Source organism: Eptesicus fuscus, chromosome 7, assembly GCF_027574615.1.
Source record: "Eptesicus fuscus isolate TK198812 chromosome 7, DD_ASM_mEF_20220401, whole genome shotgun sequence".
NCBI lineage: Eukaryota > Metazoa > Chordata > Mammalia > Chiroptera > Vespertilionidae > Eptesicus > Eptesicus fuscus.
Window position 1 is genome coordinate 37,720,646 of NC_072479.1, and position 15,935 is coordinate 37,736,580.

The window sequence follows — 15,935 nt, forward strand, 5'->3', positions numbered from 1 at the left end:
ATATCGGTTTCACTGTTTCTCTTCCTCTCCCTTTAAAAATAAATTTCAATTAAAAGAAAAAGAAAAACGGAACCTAAGAATGTGTATGTGTATGTACACACACACACACACACACACACACACACAATTTATTGTGTACAGTCCCTGTTTCAGTATTATTTTCCAAGTACATTATTAAATTTTAGTTTCTTCATTAACACTGTCAATGGTATTCCTATGGTTGGATAATTATGAAGCTATAGATAAACACTAATCTTAATTGAAAGCATTTAGCCTAATTGCTTTTTACCCTTAAACAAGCTCATGGTTCTTCTCCTTTGTTCCTTCATATATTAAGTACTTATTATAAATAATTTGTTGGGCAGACTTCAGGTATCCCAGTAAATCCAGGTTAGTTTCTGACATTTTCTACATTTGTTTCAATTCACATGACAGATTGTAGAAACCTGGTCTAGGATGATACCACTGGATTAGGATGATAGCTACTGGGGAATTTAAATTCTGATTATACATTGAAGGTTGAGTAAAAGATATATTCTAGTGCTACAAATGAAACATGGCATTACATATTGCTCCCAGACCATATGTACACTTATGATGTTGTCCAATGTTTTAGAAATGTCAGCAGCTGACTACTGAGCCCTTCCAGTTAAACTTGACAGATTGACCATCTTTGCCCATCAGCTCTTCCTCTAAAAACTTTATTAAACTATCAATGAAGAATTAAAAAGCTATTAGCCATGAGGACAAAGAGAACATAAGAGACAGTGCATGAAATATTTCAGAAAATGTTTACACAATAAACTAATGGAGATTTAATAGACTTAGCAGACCTAGAAGAAATAGGAATCCAGTGCCTGCAGGAGTGGAACACTCGTAAGAAGTGATCTAGTTTGCCTGACAGAATGTCCATAACATAGGGTGAGATATGATTGACAGCATGATTGGTTGAAAACCCATATACCAATTGGTTGAAGTTGCTCAGTTCCCTTGAGCATTCGGAAAACTGCCCTACTTACATCCACCTAGGTAGCAAGAGGCTTAGTCTGGAGAAACTGAGCCCAAGAGCTTCAGGATTCAGAGTAAAAGATACAGGATAAGGTAGGGGCGAGTATAGGAACTAAGAATAGCACTATTATAGAAAAATCTAGATTTGGAAATGCAGTCTGCTTTTCCTGCCATGTTCCTAGAATTCTCAACAGCCAGGTTTAGTATAACCTCCCCAATAACACACTTCTTCCAGTGAGCTTTTGGTTTTAACATATTAAGAGGTGGCCAACAATCTCTAGACACTTGAGAAAAGATAAACTTAGGAGACAGGTACAAAAATAAACAGGGGGAAAAAAGTGAACAAAAACAATCAGTGGAACAGAGGAAACAAAAAGAAGCCAGTATCCTCAAGGATATAAGCAAAGGCAAAATGCCTATGAAACCAAAACATGTTCTTATGAAAAAATAAAAATCAGAGAACAATTTTTAACTGTGGAAATTAAAAATGTGATGAACAAAAAGAGGTTTGTTTCAGCCTCTGCTGGTGGCATGGTAAGTAAGACCCCAGTGCGGCTGGGAGGCCAGCAGTCTGCAGGACAAGGTGCTGCCAGCAGGAGGCCTGGGCGTGGGCGGTGGCAGGAAGCTGGGCTGTGAGGCTAGGAGATGGCCATGGCAGTGGAGGGTGGATGCCTGTTGGGGCACTGCTGAGCTGATGGGTGCCTGAAGCATGGAAGAGTCCATTATGTTCCCGTATGCTCACCTCTCTAGGCCAGCCGCGGCACCGCCCACCGAGTGAAGGACCTGGAAGCATAGCTCTTGGCAGTCTAGAATGAGCGCAGCTCTCTGAGTTCTTGAAGCGCTACCAGGAATAAGCACAGACATTCTAATCCTGAGGGGAAAAGGCTCAGTTTGATGACAACTGCCATTGTGAACAAGAATATTTTGTGTCAAAGACAGAGAAATGTCAAAATCTAAGGGATTTAACCAACTTTTTTGGTGAGGGTGGGGAGAGGGGAGAGATCTTGCACATAAACTTTTATCCTGGCTACCAATATTTTGGATAGTTCTTTGGCATTTATGACGGTGGAAACTAAAATTTTACTTGCATTGGAGTCTATTATTTTTGCTGGCTTCCAGAATAGTTGAAGAAGAATGCAATGTTTCATCTACTCATGAAATAATCCAGGTTAGTCCATGTAAATGCACTGGCAGAAAAAAAAAAAGGAAAAATTCTTCTGGAAAAAAAATCCCAACTATGAACGACACATACTGCTGTCTCATATTTTTTTCTCTCTCACTTATATAAGACATTAATTTTATATTTAAGAAAGAGGAGAAATATTGAGCCCTGATAAGCTGGAAGCTTAGCTGAAAGTATAACATTTTCTACCAGTTTTTTTCAAAAGCAAAGCCATCTGGGTTAGCTTTGTGCCTTCTCAATTGAGAATTAGAAACCTAATTCATTAAACTATTGCAAGTTCTCCTGCTTGTTATAAAGTGTTCAACGATTAAGGACACTGAGTTTTTACTGGAGAGAGGTAGTTTCTAAATACCTAGCGGAATATTTTCTCTTGAAGGTTGCAAAAAGTTGGTTTGGATTGTTTCTAGGTGCAGAACCCAGACCCTCCAAGACAGCAACTAGAGCGTTCCTGAGCTGTCAGTAATACCAGCGAGTAGCATCTTGATGAAAGTGAGGACTCTGAAGATGTGAGTTGTAGAGAATGAAGTCTCAGCAGCTCTCTCTCCAACAGCGATCAAAGATGCACTTTCTTTTTCAACTTGAAAGTGGCACGGTCTCTGTGCTGTCCATTTTAGAAATCTAATTGTACTGTGACAGGATTGAAAGTATGTGTATATACAGTTTATAAACAATAAATGAGGGGTTAGGTTGTATTTTTGTCCAGCTCTCATTTAGACAGGAATACCTACACTGGAACACTTCTTGTCTATAATTACTCAGACCAGATTGGGTCTGTTTCTAGATTCTAAGCTGTCAAATGAGTGAGGACCTCGCTAATGATAGAAACTAGTTAATATCAGCACTTTGTTTTCCTCTGAATAAAAATGATCTTTACCTACTTGTTCATATAGATAATAGATTTTGTGGGCATGGATGTAAGAAGCTGAAGGAGAGAACATTTGTTTTTTGGATTAATATGAAGTAGGAGACTGAAATCTGCTGAGAATTAACAGAATCTGAGTAGAAATTTAGGGGGAGTGGTGCAGGTTCTGAATGGGTTTTGAGGGAAATTTTGGAGGAAACTAATCAAGGACAAGTAAGGGTACTGAGGTCCTAGCCAAAGTTGGAAGTCATAACTCTATAGGAGTGCAAAGTCAAAGAACTAGGGGCTTTTTTATCAAATATTCACAACTACCAAAATGTAGAAACAAGAAAGGTTAATTGTTACTGCTCAAACGTTTGGGTTTTGCAGATTGATGGTGATATTGAACTTCAGATGAACAATCTTGAAGCCCAAGGTAAGTAAGGAAGGTAACCTAGGAACAGAACTAAAAAATTCAAAGAAAGTAGGGAATCCAGGGACTGGAGTGTTTGTTGAGATTGTTGTACAGATTTGGTGTGAAGGTTAGTATGAGAAAGGTGAAAAAAAACCAAGAATTTGTTTACAAAATTTTGAATATGGAACTTTGAAATTTCTGCATGATCTGTTAAAGATGTGTGCCTTGGAGGAGGGCAGAGAAGGAAAGGGTAATGTGAAAAGACCTAGGATGAAATTAAGATGCGGTCTTTTGTCTACATGAACACTGAACTCTCCCAGAATTGTGGCAGAAAGAGACTGTGAGCCAGTTCTGAAAGTCTACACTGAACGAAGTGAGCTTAACAAGGATGTTAAAAGATAAGAAGCCTTCAATGAGGACTTTTATAAGCAGATGGAAGAGTAAAGATCTGGAAGAAGAAATGGAGGAGCTGTGGAATGTCACTTCCACTATCTCTCAATAAACTTACGTATGGATGTGGGGGAAAGAGTAGCTTCCAGTAGAGAGGCTTGTGCGAGTATTGAAAGCCATAATGAATCAAGGTGTCTCTTCCTGTAGCACCCATTTTCACACATACTAAACAATTTTACACATCTTAGATGAATACAAACTCAGATACATTTTGAAGTACGGTAAAAAAATTTATGTACATATTAATGTAAAAAAAACCCACCCAAATTCCTAAGAAAATTTATACTTATGAAATGCTACTTTGGGCTAATTCTCTAGTTCCTTTGGAAGACTGTCTTTCCACTGTTCTCCGTGTAAAAATACTTTACAGTTATCTAACAGGCAAGGGGAGGTGAACAGATCCCAAAGGAAAGGTTGGGATAAGGCAGTTCATTATCCACAGAAAAGGGTGTTGCCTGGCAATAAAGAAGAGGAATTGGGTGGTTGGGTTGTTCAATAGAGAGAAAGGTCAGGAAGAGAAGTCTGAAAACAGTAATGATGCAGGGGTCCTAAAAAAGAAAAGAGAGTCCAGGATATTAAATTTTTCAGTGATTAAGAAAAACGAGAATGAGGATTGTTCACAGATGTGAACCCTGAGAAAGAAAACACCTACTAAGAAGGACTCCTGGTGGCTAACTGGGGTCAAATTAAACAAACAAACAAAACAAACAGCAACAATAAAAAACCAGAACCTACTTGGGCCTCTCAAACTGCACTTCAGGGAGAAGTCTGCCCTCAACTGCCTGCCTACACTTTGTCTCTGCCATCCGAGCCAGCCCTTATAAAGGAGTTCCTGGAATCCTATTTCATCCAATAGGACTGAGACTTTCCCCATCTAATTGGAGCTGCCCAGCTCCAACCAACCAGAGTGGCTCTATTCTGACCAATCAGGACAGTGCCTTTTGGACCAATCAAACTTTGAGGATTTGGAGTCCTCATTTGCATGAGAACAGACCAATCACAGACCAAGGGCAGGGACTACTGTTCATATAAACCAACTCCCCTCTGTCTCTGAGAGCTACTTTCCCTTTGCACTGAAGATTGAAGCCTGCATCTCCCTGACTGAGCTGAAACACTCAAGATGTCTTGTGGGAAAAGAGCAGAATAGACCAGAGGAAACCAGCACAGATCAGCACAGGCCAGAGCACACTGTCACAGAATAAAGCGACCAAAGCACAGTGGAGCAGACCAGTGCAGCCTGGAGCAGAGCCAAGCAGACCATTGAGGAGCAGAGCTGTCAGGGGAAGGGGCCTGGCGCTAGGGCAGCCTCACAGCTGTGCTGTATCACAATTGAGCAATTTTGTTCAGAATAGTTTCCTTCTTCACTGCATCCCAAATTGGGGATTCCTGTTGGTGTTGAGTTGGTGCCAAGGACCATGGGTTGGCACTAGTGATTGTCCTCAAATATTTTCAATTCTAAGTTTTGCACAAGTCATTTTTTGTGTGCTGAAAATAATGTGCCTTGCCTATCTCAGGGAGCCAGTAAGACTGTGTGAGGAGATTTTCTGCAAGTATCGAGTTCTGACAATTTCAGGGCGTTTTCATGGTGTGAGAGACAGTGATGAGTCATTATGTTCCTTCATGTAACCTCAGTGTAGTGTGTCTTATAATTAATTCTGATGGTGACAAGATAACTTACTTTAGCTCAATAACTGCTACCTGCCAGGACAGAGACAACCAATAAAGACTGGGAAACAGGATTTTACCTTTTATTTTATTTTATTTTATTAGGTTTCTATGATGCTTGTCTCTTCAACCTCTTTAAGACAGTTAAGTTGTGCAAACTGATGAACAACATTGAGTTCCTCAGCAAACTTAACTTTTAAGCCCCCCAATATCAGCTCTTTGGGCTTCCACTTACAGTGTCTTTAATCCTGGTTCTTGGAACTATTTACTTTTATCAACAATTACAGCAACACTGGTTTACTTCCCTTTAAGGCTATTTCTTCCTCATAAGAGATCCCTAAAAATGCATCAGATTAAAGACATATTTCAGAACACTTGAAGCTCTTTTCTTCCATTGCCAAGATGATTCTGTTATTTTGAAATTATGAAGCACTCTCAAAGTACAGCTTTGTGAAGAAAAGCTTTCTTCTTCAAATGTTATTGGATATTGAGTTTTAGTTCCTGTTTTTCCTATCTGTGAAAAAGCAGGCACATTATCTTCAGATAAACTAACTTCAAAATTTATTAATGACCACATGGCAATAATTTAACCTGGTAGGGATATGAATGGTGAAATAAAGAAAACTTATAAAAGAAATTCTGAAATTTAAAGAATTATATTTTCAGTCTACCTGAAAAAGCTGCAGTCATTTCCAGAAGGAACTAAAAGCAAGCCAGTTGAAAGAGATTGGGAGTTTGGAGCAATTGACAAAAGGGAATTTTTCTAAAAAGGCAGACAGTGGTCTCAGAAAAGGAGACTTGCTAAATGAATTGGGTACAGGCAGGAATTAAAATTTCCAGATTGTGTTTTTGAGGATATTAGGATGGGTGGGGCTTAACCTGGAATTACTGAGTGTAAGTCTAGCAAGAAAGTAATATCTGCGGGTGTTAGTGGTTTTTTAGCCTGAAGGGATAATGACAAAGTAATGCTAACCTTGGGATGAAATGCTTAATTTTTACTTTTAAGAGATACTGTTCTCATCTAGGTATAATAAGGCATCAGTTGACATCTATTAAACAAAATCTGAACTTAAGTCAATCATTTAAGCATCAAATGATTTACTGATTAACAAAATAAAAAGGTAAGTCTGGTTGGTTAGAGCATCATCCTGATACAAGTTGCAGTGCAATACAAGAACCAACCAATGAATGCATGAGTGGGTAGAGCGACAGATGGAAGTCCCCCCCCCCCTTCCTCTCTCTAACATTAACAGATAAAGAAATGAATAAATAAAAAAGACAGCTTAAAATTGTGTTAGAAAACATCACAACTGAGAATAGGTGGGGATTTGCTGAGGACACTTGAAGATGATGTGACTTTGTTTAAAAAAGAAAAATGTTGTGACATAACTAAAATGAAGAAACACAAGATCTTAAAAAAGAACAATGGGAATCATAAATATTAAGAAGATTTTGAGTGATAGATTTATTGGTGGGACTTTACCTAAAAGTTCACAGAAATACTGTACATTCTTAAATAGAAAAGTAGCACTGACTTAGGTTTCTTGATGATACGTTGAGTTGGCGAGAATTATTTGGACAATAGGTTAGTGGTGGCAGCTATTGCAATTATCCAAATATTAAAGAACTTCCCCTGCAGAGCAAGTTTTGTAATAATGGAGAAATAAAGAAGGAATAGGTATAAGAGGTTGTGGAAAATAAACTGATGGACAAAAGTAGATCCAGAGACATAGAATTAGTTACTTGCTAATTTCTGTTGTAATTGACTGAGGTGACATTTAAAAGCAGATTTATTTAATTGTTCTCCTTTTGTTCATGACCCATCTTTCTTTTCTAGGTCTCCTTTATATCTGTCAGTAATCTTTCATAGAGTATTTTTGCTTCCCACTCTTTTGGGTTTTTAAGATTTTTATTATCACCTTTGGTTATTTTATTTTTAAAAATTTTTATTCAGAAATATTGACAATTAAAACAATATCCATTTTCTTTTCACATTTTTAACACAAACTGTGTACAGTATGTTTCTTATAATTTATAATCCTTCAGTAGATTATCTATTTTATTATTTCATTTATGTTTATTTCTTTTTTCAAAATTTACCATCACATTTTGTATTGTACTGTTATCGCTGCCAAGAATTCGCTCCTGATAGTAACTGATCCTATTATTTTTCCTTTGATAAATAAATTAGTCAATTTATTTATAATTTTTGTGTTTACTTTTTATTATTTTTTTCCTAAGGTTTAATTTATAGTGATTTTAGAAATGAAGATAAATACATTTTAAACTTATTTTGTTATGTATTTTAAAATAATGAAATTATTTTATAAAAAAAATTATACTTCTGTTATAGCTTTGATTGCCTCCTATATTATTTGGTATGTTTTATTTTTAATGTAGTTAATATGTATTCATTATATTATAAATATATAACTTGGTAGTTCTTTAAATTATAAATGTATAATTTAATATTTAAATATTTTTAAATTGATGTTTCTATCTCTCTTTCCCTTTCCTTTTCTCTCTGAAATCAATAAAGATATATTTAAAAACACGAAACAAAAAGAAAACAAACAAAAGAATCCCCTCCTAATGGCCAAAGCCAGAACAAGTTGAGCAACAAAATAAAAACAAACTATGATCATAACCCAAACTATGAAATAAATATGCATAAGTCCATACAGATATACCTAAATGATTGAATAAAATCAGGGAGAATAAGCAATCTTTCAAGCAGGAGAATTCCTAGTAGCTTTTGTAGATACTCTGTCTTCAAAGAGTTGGAACATAATTCCCCACTTCTTAAAAGTAAGCTCCACATAGTGACTTCCAAAGAATACAGTGTGGAAATGGAAGAAAGAGAGTAACTTTACAGTGAAGAAACCTGACAATACTACCTCAGCCAAGTGTAATAAATAGCAATTAGACATGTTGACCATATGAGAAGGGGACTTAACTCCTATGGCCTCTCTCTCCAAACCTATAACCTCAGCCTACTCATTAAGAAAAAAATCAGAACTCAAATCAAGGGACATTATACAAAATATGTGATCAGCATTCTTTGAAACTGTCAAGGTCACCCAACACCAGAAAAGCCTAAGAAAATGTCACAGTCAAGAGAAACCTAAGTGTACATGGCAATTAAATGTAATGTGGTATCCTGGAGACCCTGCAACAGAAAAAAATGACATTAGGCTAAACACTAAGAAAATATGAATAAAATATGGACTTTAGTTAACAATAATGATTGGTTCATTAATTTTTGCAAATGTACCATAGCAATGTATGATATTAAGGCTGTGGAAATATAAAACTCTCTTTACTACCTTCTCAATTTTTCTGTATATCTAAAACTGTTCTAAACTAAAATGTTCATTTAAAAAATCTGTTGTGGGAGTAATTTTTTTGTTCTTTTCCCCACGGTAAAATGTTTTCTTTGATCTGTAATTCTATCCTGCATGTCATTTAGATAGTAGCCTAAAATAGAAAAGTCACTAAAACAGACTCTTACTAATGTAGTTTGTAACAATAAGCCTGAGAGAAAAAGATCAATGGGAGAGTGTCCTTGTGATATTACAGTCAGAGACCCTGCAGAAAACCACAAAATTCTTGGAAAGTTGTCTTACAGAGAGAGCACAGATAATCTCATTAACCTGAATAGCTGAACATGGGCCCTGACTTTAGCTTTTGGAAAGTGCAAAGGCAATTCCAGTTCACACTAAAGATAATGAATCACTGCTTTATCACGTGATTTAGCACTGTACACATAATAAATATATACTGTCTCTAGACTCTCTTTACTCTCTATCTCTCTGATATAGTCATTTAATTTAAAGTTGCTATATAATCTAACTGAACCATGATCAGCTCATAGCTCATAGTTCTTCATCTTTCTTTACAAGACCTTGCCTATAACCACAAACTAAATTTCTCTGGCCTAGATGGTTGGAGTATAGAGATGAGTAAGATATATGCTTCTCATCCTAATAGAGATTATAGTATGATGAGAAAGTCAAATATTAAACAAGTAATTATCCAGACAACTAATCAATTATAAAGGTGATAAGTGCTATGAAAGAAGAAGTAAGGATATAACAGGTAAATTTACCCAATGTTTGTGTCCTGAGTGGAGGGGAGTGGAGGGGAAGGTTTCCATAATGAAGCAATGTTGAAACTGAGACATGAAGGATGAATTGAGTTAGCTAGTGTATAGCTGTGGAGTTCAAGAGTCTGTTAATCAAGGAAGTAAGAGGTTTACAGGCAGAGGAAAGAGTATTGCAGGAGTTCTGTGTGGGAAAACCCAACTAATACAATAATTCAGACAAAGAGGGGAAATGCTGGGGAAAAGAATTTTCATGTGATTTTAAAGAATCATTTCACAGAGTACATACTAATTAAAATAGTCAAAATGTACTTTTACATGAAGAGATTTCCTGATGGCTTAATTACCAAATAACCAACTTAGCATCATCAATAGTAGTAGAACTGCCTATGCATGTCTTCAGGTGGGATTTGGTAAGAAAAGTACACTATATCATCTATGTGATATGCTTTCCAAAAATATTTAATTGAATCTAATAATGAGAGAAAATTAGACAATTCCAGAACATGGGACACACTGCAAGACAAATGGCCTGGACTTTTTGAAAAGAAAAAAAAATCATGAGAAACAAAGGAAGAGCAACATGTTCAAGATGAAGAGAGATAAAAGAGACATAATGAGCATAATGCAAATATGTGAACATTAATTAGGTACTGGATTGAGAAAAAATCAACGTGGAATATTTATTAGACATTATGGAATCATTGTTAATTTTCTTAGGTATTATAAATATATAAGAGAATGTTTTTATTCATAGGAGATACAGGCTAAAATATTTAGAAATGAAGTTCCAGGTCTTCTACAGCTTATTTTATTTATTTATTTATTTATTTATTTAAATTTAAATTTCTTTATTAAGGTATTACATGTGTCCTTATTCCCCCATTACCCCCCCCCCCCCCCATTAATGCCCTTACCTCCCTGTTGTCTGTGTCCATTGATTAGGCGTATATGCATGCATATAAGTCCTTTGGTTGATCTCTCCCCCTTACCCACACTGTCCCCTACCTTCCCTGAGGTTTGATGTTCTGATTGATGTTTCTCTGTCTCTGGATCTATTTTTGTTCATCAGTTTATGTTGTTCATTATATTCCACAAATAAGTGAGATCATGTGATATTTATCTTTCTCTGCCTGGCTTATTTCACTTAGCATAATGCTGTCCATCTCCATCCATGTTGTTGCAAATGGTAAGAACTCCTTTTTTACCGCAGCGTAGTATTCCATTGTGTAGATGTACCACAGTTTTTTAATCCACTCATTTGCTGATGGGCACTTAGGCTGTTTCCAAATCTTACCTATGGTGAATTGTGCTGCTATGAACATAGGGGTGCATATATCCTTTCTGATTCGTGTTTCTAGTTTCTGGGGATACATTCCTAGAAGTGGGATCACTGGGTCAAATGGGAGTTCCATTTTTAGTTTTTTGAGGAAACTCCATACCATTCTCCCCAGTGGCTGCACCAGTCTGCATTCCCACCAGCAGTGCACCAGGGCTCCTTTTTCTCTGCATCCTCTCATTTGTTGATTTGTTGATGATAGTCATTCTGACAGGTGTGAGATGGTATCGCATTGTTGTTTTGATTTGCATCTCTCGGATGATTAATGACTTTGAGCATGTTTTCATATGTCTCTTGGCCTTCCTTCTGTCTTCTTTTGAAAAGTATCTATTTAGGTCCGTTGTCCATTTTTTGATTGGTTTGTTTAACTTCCTTTTATTAAGTTGTATGAGTTCCCTGTAAATGTTGGAGATTAAACGCTTATCGTTGATATCATTGCAAATATGTTGTCTCATGCAGTGGGCTTTCTTATTGTTTTGTTGATAGTTTCCTTTGCTGTGCAAAAGCCTTTTATTTTGATGTAGTCCCATTTGTTTATTTTCTCTTTAGTTTCCATTGCCCTAAGAGCAGTATCAGTGAAGAAATTGCTTTGGCATATGTTTGAGATTTCGCTGCCTGTGGATTCCTTTAGTATTTTTATGTTTTCCCATCTTATGTTTAGGTCCTTGATCCATTTTGAGTTTATTTTTGTGTATGGTATAAGTTGGTGGTCTAGTTTCATTTTTTTTTTTTTTGTATGTATCTGTCCAATTTTTCCAACACCATTTGTTGAAGAGACTGTCTTGACTCCATTGTACATTCATGTCTCCTTTGTCAAATATTAATTGAGCATAGTGGTTTAGGTCGATTTCTGGGTTCTCTATTCTATTCCATTGGTCTATATGTCTGTTCTTGTGCCAGTACCAGGCTGTTTTGAGAACAGTGGCTTTGTAATACAGCTTGATATCTGGTATTGAGATCCCACCCACTTTGTGCTTTCTCAGGATTGCTGCAGCTATTCGGGGTCTTTTTTTATTCCAGATGAATTTTTTGGAAGTTCGTTCTAGATCTGTGAAATATGCTGTTGGTATTTTAATGGGAAGTGCATTGATTTTATATATTGCTTTGGGTAGTATGGATATTTTGATGATGTTGATTCTACCAATCCATGAACATGGTATGTTTTTCCATCTGTTTATGTCTTCCTCTATCTCTTTTTTCAGTGTCCTGTAGTTTTCCACGTATAGGTCTTTTACCTCCTTAGTTAAGTTTATTCCTAGATATCTTAATGTTTTTGGTGTGATGGTAAATGGGATAGCTTTTTTAGTCTCTCTTTCTATAAGTTCACTATTGGTGTAAAGAAATTCCATAAATTTCTTGGCATTAATTTTGTATCCTGCTACATTGCCAAATTCATTTATTAAGTCTAATAATTTTTTGATGGAGTCTTTAGGGTTTTCTATGTACAGTATCATGTCATCTGCAAATAAGGACAGTTTTACTTCTTTTCCAATTTCAATGCCTTTTATTTCTTCTTCTTGTCTGATTGCAATGGCTAGTACTTCCAGCACTATGTCAAACAGGAGTGGTGAGAGTGGGCATCCCTGTCTTGTTCCTGTTCTAAGGGGAAATGGTTTTAGTTTTTGCCCATTGAGTATGATGTTGGCTGTGGGTTTGTCACATAAGGCTTTTATTATGCTGGGGTATGATCCTTCTATTCCCACTTTGCTGAGAGTTTTTATCAAGAAAGGGTGTTGGATTTTGTCAAATGCTTTTTCTGCATCAATTGATATGACTATGTAATTTTTATCTCTCAATTTGTTTATGTGATGTATCATTTTTATTGATATTTTTAATTGAGTCAGTAATATACACACAAATACCTGCATGCATGTATATATAATGTTAATGTGTATGTATATAAATGTAATTAAATATTTGTGTATTTAATGAGTGAGTTAAGTTCACCAGCAATGAAATGAATGTAAAGCAATCAAGCAATAATAAAGCATTTCCCTCTTATCTCAATAAAAAGGAGAAATTATGCCTCTTACACCATTTACTAAGGCAGAAAATGTGGAAAATTTCTCAATATCTTTTCTTATATTAAAAAGTAAATGTTTGAAATCTAAAGGAATCACTCCTCCATATTTTGAAAATGTGAACAACCAGAACATTTACCAGCTATCATAGATATCAGAAAACAAAATCTTAAGGTTTTCATATGTTAAATGAGAGCTGCTACTTTTTTCCTGGAAGTAAAATGTCCAACCCTATGGGGGTCTCCTCTTTTCCCAGTGGCATATGTGTAGTGGGTATGTGCTAGCAACATTTAGAAAATTATATTTCCAGGTATGCTTCATGGCCATATGTTTTCATTCCATTTTTATTGCAAATATTTTTGCTCAAACAAAGTAGTTTTGTCTTCATTAGAAGAGATTTGGACTTTTAGTTTGCTAGCCTGAGAATGGGGCTTCTGGGTACTCTTTTTTAATAGGTTGTGCAAGTTATCATCCTTGCCCGTGTTGTTTGTGTGTGTGTGTGTGTGTGTGTGTGTGTGTGTGTGTGTGTGTGTTTAAGTTCAGCAATGGTACAAAGATATTTCTGTATTGCTTTTTTTCACTGTGTAATAGATTCTAGTATGATTCCCATGAGTTAGAATCTGTGAAAACGTTTTCCTTAGTAAGAAAAAAAAAATGCATGGGAAATTAACTTGCTTCTAAGTCCTGGTGGAAGTGATGAAACTTGATGTTTAATGATGATCCCTTGTGATTTGGAGTGCACATTTCTAAGACTGGGACAAGACTACAATTAAATTTCTAGTTCCTTCTATTGCCTAGAGGGAGAGTTCATCCAAGCTGATCCAGGCATTGCTTTCTAATAATTTCTTTTGCATCTGCTGTGACAACATGACACATTTCATTCTCTTATAACCACTGAAGTCAGAACTTTTTCCCTACATCTAACATAAATTCCTAAACTTTGGTGCTATCTTGTTTGGATGAGAAATAATGACATTTTAAAAGTTATTTCTGAGATAATAAAAATACATAAGCATTTGTTTTATACTGAACATTTTCTCTGTTCTCCATATAGTGTTTGTGTTGCTCAGGGTTTGGGAGTAAAACATAAGGAAGATGGTAATTGATGCAGTTGATGGGAGCACAGTTGAAGAGTGTTAAGGCTAAAGATTCTGTCTGTGGTCCCCACTTTTTTTTTAGCCTGGATTCTCACTTATTTTTTTAAATTTATATTTACACCTTTCCCAAACTTATAGGTGAAACATACTGGAGGAATTCCATGGATTATAAACTTAGGTGAAAGACAAGAAAAAAAGAGGTATATCATTAGATTGTGTAAACTTTTCTTTTCATAAAGCCACAAAGATTCAAAGGTGGAGAGAAAAATGAAGTCATAAGTATTTTCAGTATCTCACCATCTACCAAAGACGGTCCTCTTTTTCCTTTGGCCCTCTGCACTGCACAACTCCATCTCCTTAAGAAGAGTGTCATGCCTTCTAGGACTCTGGGTGACTGCTGCAAGGTTAACTATGTCAAGACAATCATTATGCAACAAAGAATCTGAGCAGAGATTTGAATGATGGGAATAGAAGGATCATACCCCAGCATAATAAAAGCCTTATGTGACAAACCCACAGCCAACATCATACTCAATGGGCAAAAACTAAAACCATTTCCCCTTAGAACAGGAACAAGACAGGGATGCCCACTCTCACCACTCCTGTTTGACATAGTGCTGGAAGTACTAGCCATTGCAATCAGACAAGAAGAAGAAATAAAAGGCATCAAAATTGGAAAAGAAGTAATACTGTCCTTATTTGCAGATGACATGATACTGTACGTAGAAAACCCTAAAGACTCTGTCAAAAAATTATCCAGGAAAAAAATCTATGAGAATAGCTATTGAGGGAAAAGATAGTAAATGATATGGTCCCAAGTTAGGAACTAGTTCAGTACATTAGTGAATAGAAATAAGACTACAGGGACTGGACATAAGGTTAGGTTTGTGATATCATAGGAATCTTTATAGTGTCCACCAAGATCTATTGCTTTTAAAGACCTGAGCTTCAATGTAGTGTCCGACTCCCCTGGTATCCCTTGTGCTGCCATATTGGAGAAATTCCATGGATTATAAACTTAGTTCTAGGTAGTCTGCCTTTGAACAAATTATTTCTTTTAGTTATAGTCTTTGATTATGTTTTCTAACTTGGTTCTATGGCCCAATAATTTTTTTGTGGTTATTGCCAAAAAAGGGAACAAAATAAATTAAACGATTAGTAGTAAAAGCAGAAAGTATTGTCTTTAGAATTAGGGAAGAGTGTGTATTATGAGTATTGTTTTTATATTACATTGATAAATTGTGTCACCCATCACAGTAATGGAATAAAGTATAAAAAAGATGCTCTTAAAATCTGTTTAACTAAATGTACAAATTTAATTATGGCAATAGAAAGACTCAGGACATTCAAAGAATACTGGACTTTTTAAGATTAAGTATCTAAATATGGAATGGAATTGATGTGGTTTTTTTTTCCTGACAGAAATTCTAAAAGTGTTTTATATCTCTTGGAAACAACTGTGTGTTTCAGAATGCGGTTTAACATTTTCTTTGAGAGGTTGTTTTGCCATGCTAATCCATACTGGCGTTATAATTTTTTTTTTCATTTCTGTCCCCCAAATTGCATGATAGACTACTCTAAGCTATTTTATAGTTTTCTTTCTTTCTTTCCTTCTTTCTTTCTTCCTCTCTCTCTCTTTCTCTCATGAGAGGATATGCTTATTGACTTTAGAGAGAAGGTATGAGAAGGGAGAGAGAGAAACATCAATGTGAGAGAGACATATCCCCCCAACCTGGGATGGAACCTGCATCCTAGATATGTGCCCTGGCGAGGGATCAAACCTGCAACCTTTCAGTATATAGGGTGACACTCAG